Source organism: Littorina saxatilis, linkage group LG12 (genome assembly GCF_037325665.1).
Source record: "Littorina saxatilis isolate snail1 linkage group LG12, US_GU_Lsax_2.0, whole genome shotgun sequence".
In the NCBI taxonomy this organism is placed as follows: Eukaryota; Metazoa; Mollusca; class Gastropoda; order Littorinimorpha; family Littorinidae; genus Littorina; species Littorina saxatilis.
Window position 1 is genome coordinate 48,745,869 of NC_090256.1, and position 15,000 is coordinate 48,760,868.

General features: G+C 39.7%; 1 long non-coding RNA gene across 1 annotated transcript; it reads left to right on the forward strand.

The window, feature by feature from the left end:
* The first annotated feature begins 1,215 nt into the window (after nt 1-1,215).
* LOC138982120 (uncharacterized) lies at nt 1,216-7,513 on the forward strand. Its single transcript, XR_011460784.1, has 3 exons — nt 1,216-1,405; nt 2,865-2,985; nt 3,818-7,513. It is a non-coding gene; the product is annotated as an uncharacterized lncRNA (long non-coding RNA).
* The last annotated feature ends 7,487 nt before the right edge of the window (nt 7,514-15,000 follow it).

Consider the following 15,000-nt stretch of genomic DNA (forward strand, 5'->3'; position numbering starts at 1 on the left):
GCCTTGTCCGGTCGATGGACCGATAGTTTTTTACGTTTTTGGTGGTCAACTGACCGATACATATTCGTACAAGGCGGACAAGGTCTGCAATGAATGGAATGGGAGTTGCAAAGTCGGAAACAAACCCCGATCGAAATGCTCATGTTTGCTACGAGTGAAAAATGCACTCGGTGCCGACTCTGTGTTTGTCGTCATTGACTCTGTGTTTGTCGTCATTGACACTCGAGGCTGCGTTTACGGAAATACCCGTTCCAGCCGGTGTACCTAATTATCGAAAACGGCGCAAACAGCGGAAATTTCATCAATATAATACTACGGCATGGTAATTTGGACCTATTGTTTTTTTAAAGCCAGGACATTTGGACTTATTGTTTTTTTTTTAGGGAGGTCCAAATGACCTATTGTCTTCTTAGGCTGGCAACAACACTGGCTATACTTTTTCCCACATAAAACAGACTTGTGCCCATTGTGATATACATTGTACTTGTTTGACAGGCATGGTTACAACAAGGCAGCAAAGTCTGGTTTTCTCGATGGCTGGTTGGCACCCCGTTGCCTTGGCACCTCAAGCAATGATGTTGCCAGCGCAGTCTGTGTCTCGTCTTACTTTTCCCAACAATGTCCAGCTTCCACCGACCTTACTGTCCTTCAGCAGCAGCTCAGGACTACAGGTATGTTATTCTTCAGCGTGTGGCATCACCGTATTTGATCTTTTACCCTTGTTAAATGCTTCTCATTCAAGTCACTGCACAGCAGAACATGCATGCACTTTTAAAACCAGCTTGCTGCACAATTGTTAAGTACCTATTTTATGAAGCAACTGCTTGTTTGCGAAAATGAGTGTGCCTGCATCGATACTACGTGTTTATCACTAAATCAGTGTCTGATAAGACCGTCCATCCGGAGGGTGAAATGAATAGGCTAAAGTTGCTGATGCGACCCTCATTCACATTTCACACTGTTAGACTGTACGGTAGGCTACGGTTCATGTTGGTTAATAAATATTGGCTTCAAATTGGTACCCTTGAAAATGACAGAAGGCCGCCTTACAATTCTTAAACTTCTTGAGTTTCTACTTTTGTGACATGACGTGGCGAGTCTCGTATGAAGTGACGAAACGAGATCAGTTGTATTGATCTGTTCAAAGCGTGGAAAGCTCAATTTCCATCATGTAAAAACAACAACAAAGAAAAAGGCGGTTCGTGAACAGGAATTCCTTTCAAAGTTTGTGTCAGTAAAAAGATGACCTGATTTATTTCTCATCAGCCTCATCTGGAGATGTACCGCTACCACCAGCCTCATCTGGAGATGTACCGCTACCACCAGCCTCATCTGGAGATGTACCGCTACCACCAGCCTCATTTGGAGATGTACCGATAAAACCAGCCTCATCTGGAGATGACAGGTACGAAAAGCCTCGCGATTTGAACTAACTCACGGGTTACCTACTTCCTGAATTTGACTCTCCGGATGACTTTTTAACTTTATAAGCCTGTGATTAAGGTGACCCACAAACTGTTACCAGACACTCCCTGGACTTATATTAAGCCTAGTGCAGAACCGCGCGAGGTGACATGTGACTCATTTCGTGGTGGAGGGTCACATTTTAAGGATTTTTTGCATTTTACTTCAGTATCTGTGTAATCCAGAAAAGACACAAGATAAGCGCATAATTGAGGAGAGTCGGGACCATTATGATGATCTGTGTCAAAAGCACATTGAACACGACTATTAATGGGACCATAGTGGCCGAGTGGGCGCTTGCAGTCTCACTCTATGACAAAGTTAAGCAATTTGAGATTTAAATAGAAGCACCAAACCTTAGGGCGACTGAAAATAAGTTGAAAGTATTGCATGATTAGAGCTTTAGGACGACGTTTGATCAACCTAGGTCCCCTGTTGAATTTAAAGGCACACGCAGCTTCCCGTAAACCATCACAGACACTGTCTGGCTTTTACACACAGTACAAACACCCTTGCATTTCAACACTCACCACTTGAGAACATCGTAGGTGCCCTCCGAAAAGAGCGAGCACTTATGAACGAATTTATTTTTGCGTGGCCAGCCGGATTGTCTGATCAGACAATGGGATGGCTCGTTTTGGCGCTAGACCTAACTTATACTAATAAATTGACAGCTTGTTACACAAATATTCTTAAATAATTCTTTTTGCATTAAGACAAAATCAGTAAAACTCGAAGATTTTAAAGTTTAAAAACTAGCCCTGAAGCGTGTCCTGCAAAACGTGTTTCTCGTAGCAGACGAATGTTCAGCATGTCGCCAGTTTCTTTGAACGGTCAGCCGACACCATTCACTTCGTGTGACTCGCAGCCATTTGTTGCGTTTTAGATAACGTGCCATGGCAGATACAGCGAGTCGCATTGAAATCAAGGACTGACTACTAAATTGTGAGAAAAAAAGGGAAAGTAGATCACATGGGTTCACGATGGCTCAGGGGTTAGATTAACCACGAAAACAGGTGTGTGGTTTACTCGAGCTAAACAAAAAAACTGTGTCATTTAATGCTATTCACTAAATGCTATTGCAAGTGTGTTCGATAAGGTTAGAACTGCTTTTTCATGAAAAGATTTGAATCGTTCTGTAAACCATTTGGGACGGACTGGGGCTTTAACACACACGCATTACAAGTCAAATAGTGTGAATGTGATAATTTTTTCTCCTTCCTCCAAGTACTTTTAGTTTTACTCAAAAAGACCTATGACCAGATTTCCAGATCTACTGACAAATACGTTTTGAGCTTTCATTTGTGATGTTTAGATAAAAAAAAAAGAGTTTCACATGATGGCATGTTCCGCCTTGCCAGAGACATCACTATAACTTAACTGTGAATATTTTGTTTTAGGATGAAGACTACAGTTACGATCCGGAGAGTGATTCTGATTCTGATGGCACATCTTTTTCAAGCTACATGTACTACTACTCAATGCTGTCACCACCTGCAAAAAGGAAGAAAACATGCCAAGGTAAAAGTCCGTGAAAGAAACTGAGAAGTAGTGACTCTATGACTGCAACCTTTCATGATTTGCCAATTTACCTAAAATTCAGCTTTCCTGAGCCAGAAGCAAGACTTGTCTATAGACTATAGTTCAGGACATTTGCATATGCAGTTGCAATCAACTAGTGTACTATCAAGAAAACAGTTTCGTGTGGACAGAATTGTACATGCTCTACATTTTCCCATCTTTGTTAAAACATTAAGTCAAAATTTGACTAAATGTAAAAAACATCAATTTTGAAAACAACACTGGACAGCAATTAAAAATAGCATTCACCAAAACTGGCAACATGGTCTCAAAAGCTTCCTCACCTCATGTCTGACACATGCATGCACACACACACACACAAACACACACACACACACATACACACACACATACACACACACACACACACACGCATCTCTGCCTTATGCAGCTTCATTTGTTTCTAAGGAAAATGCTGGGAGTCCATGGTTTCCAGGGAAATTGTATATTTGTGAAACACGTTATTCACCAGTCTTGCAAAGACCAGGCAAAAGTTACTAAATGTTCAGTTAAGCTGCTGCAACATTCCCCCATTTTGAAATTTTTACCATGCTCCTTTTTGTTGTGAACATAAAGATCTGAACCTGGGCTTTTATTTCCAGGAAGCGATCACTTTTCATAATCGTTGATATTGGTTTTGGTTATGCCTAATATGATCACATGGTTATTCTTCAAGAAGCGTTGTTCAGTTTTCATTTTTTTTCTTGGGTAGAGCTGCTTTGATCTTTGAAAACTTTGTAATAGGATTTTTTGCATATTTTGTTTTTTTCAGAAATACCAGACAAACACGATGTACTGCCACCTGCCTCAAACGGACTGCCACCTGCCTCAGATGAGCTGCCACCTGCCTCAAATGGACTGCCACCTGCCTCAGACGGACTGCCAAACATTTCTTCCAAGAAACCGAAACGACCTTGCCTATATTGTGGCCAATTTCAAAGTGTGCTCATCAGACACTTACAAAGAAAACATTCTAATGAAGTAAGGGTTGCTGCAGCCATGAAGCTGCCTGCTTGTTCTAATGCGCAACTTGATTGTGGGCAGGCTTACCCTTTTTAAAATCAAAAAACAAGAAAGGTAGGTTGTTGGAACGTTTGTTATTGGATTTACATTAACATAAAACGTTTTAAGAGAACAGCCTTCCTTCTGTATGTTTTTGCTCATTGAACACCTTTGATTTCACCAACTCTTTTTTCTTCTTGTCACTGAGCTCTGACCGGTACGGTTGGCCTAGTGGTAAGGCGTCCGCCCCGTGATCGGGAGGTCGTGGGTTCGAACCCCGGCCGGGTCATACCTAAGACTTTAAAATTGGCAATCTAGTGGCTGCTCTGCCTGTCGTCTGGCATTATGGGGTTAGTGCTAGGACTGGTTGGTCCGGTGTCAGAATAATCAGAATAATGTGACTGGGTGAGACATGAAGCCTGTTCTGCGACTTCTGTCTTGCGTGTGGCGCATGTTATATGTCAAAGCAGCACCGCCCTGATATGGCCCTTCGTGGTAAAACGCTGGCAGTTTCTTTGTTTTTGGATTTACCCTTTTTAACGCAAGAATGGATGGTGAACCAGCCAGACTGACACTGTGTGAATGGCAAGAAGCAGAAAGCAATCATTGGGTGGTACTGGTTCAATCTCGGCAGCTAAACTAAAGAGTATGTGTGTATGTAAAATCACCCATGACAGATGTGTACTGGTTCAATCTCGGCAGCTAAACTAACGAATATCAAGTATGTGTTTTGAAAATCGTTGTCAGTATCGGATAAAGGAGAATTTCACTTGAGACTCGACCGAGGCCTGGTTTGTGTTATTATGCAAGGTCCGGTACTATGAACAAATTTGGTCAAATCCACTACAAATGTATGCGTGTTTGGCTTATTTCATAGAGTAAAAAGTTCACGCACTAAACATTTTATGTTGACCGACAAAAGTGTGCCACGTACACTCTAAATATTTGGACGCCAGATACCTCTGCAATGACCGGAACAGAGCTGAGCAGAAAATGCAATCAGGTGTTCTATCTCAGACTAATCAAAGCAGTCTGACACAAGCCTGATCACTTGGATCGTCACTAATCTATTCAAGAGTTCTGCATTGCCCATTATCTCCCATTCAAACCCTCTTTTGTACTGTGAGTTAGTAATCGCTGAACGATCGCTGTTAATGTTATAGCGATACTGGTGAAAACGAAATGTAATATTTTGAGTGCATGCAGTAATTGAAGGGCGCACAAAGCATGTGACTACCCTCCAGTGACTGCACTCATAACCTTTTGAGATGAGTGGTTGTAAGGTATTATAATAAGACTTCCTCTCCACAATACAAGTGCCTGTTGTTGTTATTCATGTTCAATTGATGGGAAGCTAATTCTGGAGGATAAATAGAAAACAATTAAGCTTTTTGAGTCACTTGAGAAAATGTGACTCTATGTAATCGGTCAGTGTTAGTCTGTCCGGCCGGCCGTCCGTAGACACCACCTTAACGTTGGACTTTTCTCGGAAACTATCAAAGCGATCCGGCTCATATTTTGTTTAGTCGTGACCTCCAATGACCTCTACACTTTAACGATGGTTTCGTTGACCTTTGACCTTTTTCAAGGTCACAGGTCAGCGTCAAAGGAAAAATTAGACATTTTATATCTTTGACAAAGTTCATCGGATGTGATTGAAACTTTGTAGGATTATTCTTTACATCAAAGTATTTACATCTGTAGCCTTTTACGAACGTTATCAGAAAAACAAGGGAGATAACTAGCCTTTTCTGTTCGGCAACACACAACTTAACGTTGGGCTTTTCTCGGAAACTATAAAAGTGACCGGGCTCAAATTTTATGTGAACGTGACTCATTGTGTTGTGAATAGCAATTTCTTCCTGTCCATCTGATGCCTCATATAATATTCAGAACTGCGAAAGTGACTCGATCGAGCGTTTGCTCTTCTTGTTTAATAGGTTACAATAATGTCATCATTTATTTCTCATTGAAAATTTCAAATCATTTTATATCATTTTGCTTTAAAAGTTGTCAGTCGTGTCTTGAAATCGATGACATTTGTTTTATGTTTTGCTTCTAATACTGAGTTCTAATGACAGAGTAAATATAGCATTGTAATTTGTAATACCTTGCACAGTTCAAACTGTCAATCACGCTCCTTCCCAGTTTGTGATATGTATGTACATGAATTCTGTAAGTGGTCAATTTGTGTGTGGCATTGATCAACATTGCAAACAACACAGTTAATCTATGCTATCATGTACATCAAAATAATTTCAAAGAACTGTTCTCTGTTTTAATCTGTATTTGTTTCACTTCTCTGGGGTAAATTAGTTCCCCAATAAATCCTGTTGCATTGTAAATGCATGCCATTTATTTTCTTCTGTCTTGACTTTATTTTGCCAAAAATGTTATGCTTGGAAGAGGGCTTAGTAACTCTCTCCAAAAGGCCACTGGTTCTGATTCTACTCAATTACGATTGTTTTCTTGATAGTGTACATTTGATTGAAATTTTAACTAAAATTTGTTGTTTCTGTGCTTCATTAATCTTCTTCAATTTGAGGTATCTTGGTGTAGCTTGTGTGTTTATGACATCATTTCTGCCCTAACATTTACAATGATTTCAACATAAAAGATAACTTAAACATACTAAATATGGATCTCTATGTTGTTAATGATTAGGTGAAATGTAAGACTACCAAAATATGTGTGCCATAATTCTGCACACGATATTTTTTCTTTCAAACAAATCATTGGTAATCTGAACCGTACACTTGCAAGTGGTCAAATTACTTTTTTGTGTTCTCAAATTGTTTCATGGCAGAGATTTAAAAAGACCTCAATTAGTGTACTGTAAACTATAGAGCATTTATTGTGATCTTAGCAGACTTTCACTGTGCTGTTCTGGAAAGAACGTCGGCAAGACTATTGAAAGCATTCTGCATTTAGAACATTGACAGATCATGCAGAACACACTGAGAGCCCATAACAGCTTACTTTTTCAGTTCATTCAGCACACAAAAGATGATCACAGCAGCTAACTCTCAAAACAGAACATTTGAATGCCGTTCTCAAACTGTTTCAAATAAGTGAGTGTGTGCAATTCCCATCATGTTCATTTAGAGTGTAGTTGGGCCCCAGATCAATCCAGCATTGAGTGCATTTCTGCCATTACCTGAAAACAATAGACCTTTTGCAAGTGTATTCTTTGCAAGAACTTTATTCTTGTACATACTTGTAAGTTGTCTTTTTTTCCCGTTTTTGTTACCCTCTACAGAGAGGTCCCACTCGCAACTCTGTACGACATCCCTTTTGTCAAATCTCCCTTACTGAACAAAGTATAGTAGGTTTTGGTCTCGAACAATATGGTAAGTGTAGGGAAGCGATTTAAGAACAAGTGCGCACATTAAAACATCATTGCTGAAGGTGTATGTGTATAATTTTATTCTTGTTTTTGACAAATAAATGAGCTGTTGAACAAATACACATTCGTTGACTTATCGCAGTTTGCATTGTATGTGTTAATGTGTGTATATGTACATCCTGTTATATGTTTTTCTTCTGTGATGTACTTTGCTTACATCTGCCTGTTAACATTACAACAAGGCATTCCTATTGATATGTTTAAATTTTGCAAACAGTGACCTTTTATTTCTGACTTGGGAACAACACTGATGAAAGCATCTATCATTTTTTCTGTCACAACTCATACACAAAATCTATTGCACGTTTTGAACTGTTTATTAAAACTGCCAACAGAATAATTAGTGATGAAACAGCCATGATTACACTCAACACAAAGCATCAGGAACCTTAAATAATAACGATTTCGAAAGCGGGAACTGCAGAGTTTGAGCACATAACTAAATGACAATTAAAATTGTTAAAATAATAATAATAACTGGACATTTTTAAGTGCATAACCTATGGCTCTAGGCCCTTTACAAAACTTTGTGAACAACAAAATATACAAATACTGGTCGCCTTAATATACCTTATAAATTGGTTGCCCTAAGCTACCCGAAAAGGCGTGTCGCCGTAACCCCCACTCTTGCATTATTTTCATTAAGGCGACCATGCAAAACACCTATATCTTAATCTTGACAGATTTTCACGTTCAATTCATGACAGTCGGGTGTAGGTCAATTAGCAAATGTAATTACAAAATTTTATTAATATTGCTTTAAAAACAACGGATATAGCACCGGTAGCTATAAAACCCCTTTTTACAATGGTCGTCCTAAAGGCGGATTTATACTTATATATATATATATATATATATATATATATATATATATATATATATATACTAGAATGAATACCCGCTTCACCGGGTAGCCGGCTTCGCCGGGAAGAAGTACTTAGAGCCGTACGCCGGCTTCGCCGGGTCCGAACAATGGACCCGCCAAGCTTAGGTCACTCCCAGATTCGTGGAATGGGAACAGCACGAAAATGATTCAGTGGCCATAATGCCATTCCTGACCATATCGAGTCCCATCCTTGTCGACGAATGTAACCGTGTTAATCACCTTTGGAGGCGAACTCCACTCAAACAGGACTGAGCAAGTTATGGCTTCTCAAAGGAAGGCCAGTACATAAAATTACACAAAAGCCGCCAGACCACATCACAAACAGAACTGAACAATGCACAGGTGTTGCTCACATAGAGACACACACACACACACACACACACACACACACAAAAACACAGAGAAGCCGTATCTATAGAGAGATAGATGACAGTGTATTTTTCGCGTGGCTATAAATTGATTCGACCTTTGCACTTTTACAGTGAGGATAATTTACGGGTCCAATTTACGTTCTGGACACTGCGTTGACCTTCTAAAAATAGTAACAGTAACAGAACGCCGGGAATATCCGAAGACGCTCCACTCACACTATAGTGCACCATACGAAGGAAGGGAGGTAAACGCTGAAAACCTGGAGAATATGAGAAGATAAGGAAGAGTTACTTATAATGGTGAAATGAACACAAAAACCAAAATCGATTCAGCGCTGCGCGCTGAGAGCACGTGTTGAAATATCTCATCGATGATATTGTGTCCGGGGTGTAGCTGAATACGGTGTCCAAATTTGAAAAAGATCCACCGAGAACTTTGGCTTTGGTGTGTCGGTATGGGGGCCCGGGTAGCTGAGGTGGAACCAAAATAGCTGAGGTGGAACCAAAATCGGTTCAGCGCTGCGCGCTGAGAGCACGTGTTGAAATATCTCATCGATGAGGTTGTGTCCGGGGTCTCTCTGAATAAGCCCACCAAATTTGAAGCAGATCCATCGAGAACTTTGGCCGTGCATGGTGAATACACAGATACACAGACACACAGACACACAGACACAAGTCGTATATATGTATAGATATGTATATCTATATCTATAAATATATAGAGATAGATGACAGTGTATTTTTCGCGTGGCTATAAATTGATTCGACCTTTTTACTTTTACAGTAAGAACAACTTACGGGTGCAATCGTGACATTCTAAAAATAGTAACGTAGTAACGGGAATATGGATTGACGCCACACGGAGGAAGGGAGATAATCGCGGCTGAAAACACTGGAGAAGATAAGGAAGAGTTACTGGTAGTGGATCCCGACAACAACAACAACAACAACAAAAATCGGTTCAGCGCGCACAGCGCTGTGCGCTGAGAGCACGTGTTGAAATATCTCATCGATGAGGTTGTGTCCGGGGTGTAGCTGAATACGGTGTCCAAATTTGAAAAAGATCCACCGAGAACTTTGGCCGTGCATCGCGAACAGACAGACAGACAGACAGACAGACAGACAGACAGACAGACAGACAGACAGACAGACAGACAGACAGAAAGACACTAGTCGTATATATATATATATATATATGTATAGGTTACAACACGAGTGGTTTTTTATATGGCTTGTATTTCAGTCAAGACCCAGCGGATGAATATCATCGGGAGACACGAGCCTCTGGCGAGTGGCTCTCGATTGATATTCCCGCTGGGTCTTGACTGAAATACAAGCCATATAAAAAACCACGAGTGTTGTAATCTGTATATCCCATTCTACCATCAAACACAAAGTGTAGACTACTAGCGGCACTGTTGCGATCTGTGCAGGGTAAAACTGTTGCCAGCGAGACTTAGCCCTTTTGCAACCTTAAACTAAGTGACCGTCGCTGAAAAAATAAAACGAATGAGTGCATCGATAAGTACGCGGTAACACTACTTTCAGACCATTTAAACGCTTTAAGTAAAGGTTCATAAGTTGCAAGAAAGTAATGAAGTCGAATAGAAATTAATTTAGTTGAAGCGCACAATTCTTTTGTTTTGCGTTTCAGGTCGGCAGAACGGGCGAAACGGGTTTGGGACCCATTTGGCTTGCTCGATTCAGAATCGATTCCACGTTGTTTTTCTCGAACGTGTGTAATCAGGCTTATTGACAGAGAAGCAAATTTTAGGGAACAAATATGTAGGTTTAGCTTTAACCATTTGCTCCCTATTTGAAATGTATCTACGTGATAAACTGTTTTGCGAGTGTGTTTGCATGGATGAACTTAAACTGGTATGGTGTGAGGAAAACGCGACCGACACGTCTGTCACCGCCGATTGATTGCATTTTGAAGGAATATGACTGGATTACGGAAAAATATGTGGACTTACTGCAGAGCCAGGCAAAAGAGTAGACTTGCTCGCAAAACACGTGAAACAGCCGATGTTTGATAGCTGAAGGCGCACACCAAAACACACTACCGACAGATTCTCAAAAGTCGTCTGCTAACGATGCAAGGGGAGGGTACTCGTGTTTTTGTTTTGGTTCGCTAGCATCTGGTTATCTTGTAAGTTGAATGTTCGTTTTTTTCGACCTGCATTGCTTTCATAATGAAAGAAACTTTTGCTTATTGCATCTCATACATCAGATCAGTTCTGAGATTCATTTTTGCGTGCAACTGATATGGTTTTCTGAGCCGTGCAATACGATTTTAGAACTTCATACAAATGTGTCACATTGTTCGGCGCGAGGTCAAAGGTCGGGAGGAAAGTAGTCCTTTGCCCAAATCGGAATCTGCACTATCATATATTTTTTGGAGTCCATGATGTATTTATTGAGCTATAAAAATACAACATATATACCCATACTGAAGTAACAGAGACAAAGAAGGGAGGTCATGGGATATATATATATATATATATATATATATATATATATATATATATATATATAGATGTATGTTTTTTTTAATAAACAAATAATGAAAATTAAGATGAATTTTTTTTGGATCCATATTTAAAAAAATTATGTTAATTACAATTTTCAGATTTGTAATGACAAACCATTAATTTGTAAGCCTCCAAGCTGACATGCAATACCAAAGTCCGGCCTTCGTCGAAGATAGCTTAACTAAAATGTCAATGAATTTGGTTAATATATGAGGGCGTGACAGTGCCGCCTCAAATTTCACTAAAAGCCGGATATGACGTCATCAAATACGTTTATCGTAAAAAATGAAAACATGTTCTGGGGATATTATACTCAGAAAATCTCATGTGAAGTTTCATAATAATCGGTCTAGTAGCTAGTTTACTCGGAAACGCTCTACATATACACACGCACACACGCACGCACACACACACACACACACACACACACACACACACACACACACACACACACACACACACACACACACACTCACACACACACACACACACACACACACACCACGACCCGGCCTTGTCTCGATTCCCCGTCCATGCTAAAACATTTAGTCATAATTTGACTAAATGTAAACAAACAGAAAAAAAGCGATTGTTAATATTTGTCTAGTTCAATGTGTGCAAACCTTAAAGGTGCTTGAACGTTAATATTGTGCCACTTAAATCACTGATGGTAGAAGTTATAGAGTTTCGGAGGAAGATACTTCAATGAAAACAAAATGTTTTAAAAAACAACAAGAACAGCAGGACATGCATACATTATTATAAATGTAATCTGATCGAGATGATATATTTCGAGCACGATGCGTTCAGATTTCAAGGATATTTTGTTCTCACAACATGGAAGTAGCAATCAAGCACCACTATATTATTTAAACACTGGTTTTATCTTCTGAAGTATCGTAAAATGTCACTTTATTACTGATAACAACACTAGTTACAAGAACATCAGGAAATGAATAAATTAGAAGTCTGACTGAGAAAATCTCGCCTCCCACGTAGCTGAAAGTTCTGTTACCAAAGAGCATCCCATTGTACAACTAAACGTCTTCCTTTTATGCTATGACAGGATACGAAGCAAAGTAATGTACGCGACTCTCAGGTTGCTGTCCGACAAATGAGAAAAGGAAGATTGCTATCTGATCCATCATAGCGCGGAAATGTAATGAGAAACTACTTATACAATAGTCAGGTAAGTATACATTTTGTCTACAGTCGTTGGTTAACTCAACAGATATACTGACCACATTTACAGATCGAGTTTCCATTCTTGATGGCTATCAATATGTAGGTCTCATTCGCGTGTATAACACTACACTACACTACACTATACTATGAGTGTAAACCTGGTATGACCAAGCAAGCGATACATTATTCTGTTTATTATACATTCTGAAATCGCGTGCCTTCGACATCCAACTTCCACAACAAACTTCGTCGCTTTGAATCGACTTACTTTCAAACTTCAACCATTTCACTCGACTTCGCAATCGTTCCTTCGCATCAAAAGTAGTAGACTTTCCCGACAATGCGATACATTACTTGGAACAGTGTGCCAGTCAAATGTCAGCGTTATGTGTTCGGTTCCAAAGAAAAGAGGAAAACATTTGCCTAAAGTACGACACAAACATAAAAAAACACAAACCTTGCGCTGTTATCTTACTGAGGTAAAGTGACGTCATTTCTTTCCAAAAACAAGCAAACATAAAACAAGACATAACAACAACAAAAACCACAAATAAACAAGCAATAAATCAAACAAATAAACAAAATAAGATTTTTTTAAAACACAAAAACAAAAACATAAGCAATCACGCAAACACTCCCTCACACAGGAACAAAACAAAGACACAAACGTTGCAAACAGAGAATCGTGATGAACTCGCTTCATTCCTGCTAAACAAAAAAAGACTACTTTTCTGTGGAAGCTTCCGTCGAAATGAGCAAACAAATACATATTCACAACAAGAAACAAACAAACAAGCATAAACAGACACACCAACAAACAAACAAACACAAATAAACAAGCAATAAATCACACCCAAAAAACACAGAATGACTAAAACAAGACAAACAAACACAAATTAAGCAATCACGCTAACACTCCCTCAAACAGGACAAAAACAACAAGTCGCGTAAGGCGAAATTACTACATTTAGTCAAGCTGTGGAACTCACAGAATGAAACTGAACGCACTGCATTTTTTCACAATGACCGTAGTCCGCCACTCGTGCAAAAGGCAGTGAAATTAACGAGCCTGTTTAGCCCGGTTGTGGTTGCGCTGTGCTGCATCACACGCTTTTCTGTACCTCTCTTCGTTTTAACTTTCTGGGCGTGTTTTTAATCCAAACATATCATATCTATATGTTTTTGGAATCAGGAACCGACAAGGAATAAGATGACATTGTTTTTAAATCGATTTCGGAAATTTTATTTTAATCATAATTTTTTTTTCAGAGCTTGGTTTTAATCCGAATATAACCATATTCATATGTTTTTGGAATCAGAAAATGATGAAGAATAAGATGAACGTAATTTTGGATCATTTTATAACAAAAAATTTTAATTACAATTTTCAGATTTTTAATGACTATGCCTATACAATTTTGCCAGGAAAGACCCTTTTGTCAATCGTGGGATCTTTAACGTGCACACCCCAATGTAATGTACACGAAGGGACCTCGGTTTTTCGTCTCATCCGAAAGACTAGCACTTGAACCCACCACCTAGGTTAGGAAAGGGGGGAGAAAATAGCTAACGCCCTGATCCAGGGTCGAACTCGCAACCTCTCGCTTCCGAGCGCAAGTGCGTTACCACTCGGCCACCCATCAAAGACATTTATCGAAAACATGAAAAAAAAGTCTGGGGATATCATACCCAGGAACTCTCATGTAAAATTGCATAAAGATCGGTCCAGTAGTTTACTCTGAATCGCTCTACACACACATACGCACACACACACACACACACATACACACACACACACACACACACACACACACACACACACACACACACACACACACACACACACACACACACACACACACACACACACACACACACACACACATACACCACGACCCTCGTCTCGATTCCCCCTCTATGTTAAAACATTTAGTCAAAACTTGACTAAATGTAAAAACACACAGTGCACACGATTGCAACATCAGAAACACCTCAACCAAGTAACCAGATATATAGATATGAATTTTGTTTGTCACGAAGAAACAATCAATACTGGGGAAAGAAATCTGGAGGGGGACATGGCATTCAACACAGAGGTCCTCGGGGAAAAAAGTCCATCAGTGAAGATTTGTCACATTATTCATGCTCATTTGGAAAATAAGCTTAAGTGAAAAGCCCTTTGTAGACATCAACAAGGCCACGGAATTTAAAAAAAAAAACAAGTACACGAACTATTGATTTCATATTGTATAACTTTCTTCATACTCAATGCAGTTCTTGCACACACTCACACACAGTGTGAAACACACACACACACACACACACACACACACACACACACACACACACACACACACACACACACACACACACACACACACATCACCATCGCTACCACCACAAACAAAAACAACGCAACATGAATGTAAACTCCTTCCACATAACAGTTCCAAGCCTTCTTTTCTGTGTCTGTACTAACACGCAATCCCCCAGATGCCCAGGCAGAGTATTTTGAAATTCTAACTAGCTCTGTTGTTCCATATTCCGCCCTGCTTTGGGTTTAAATGGGGG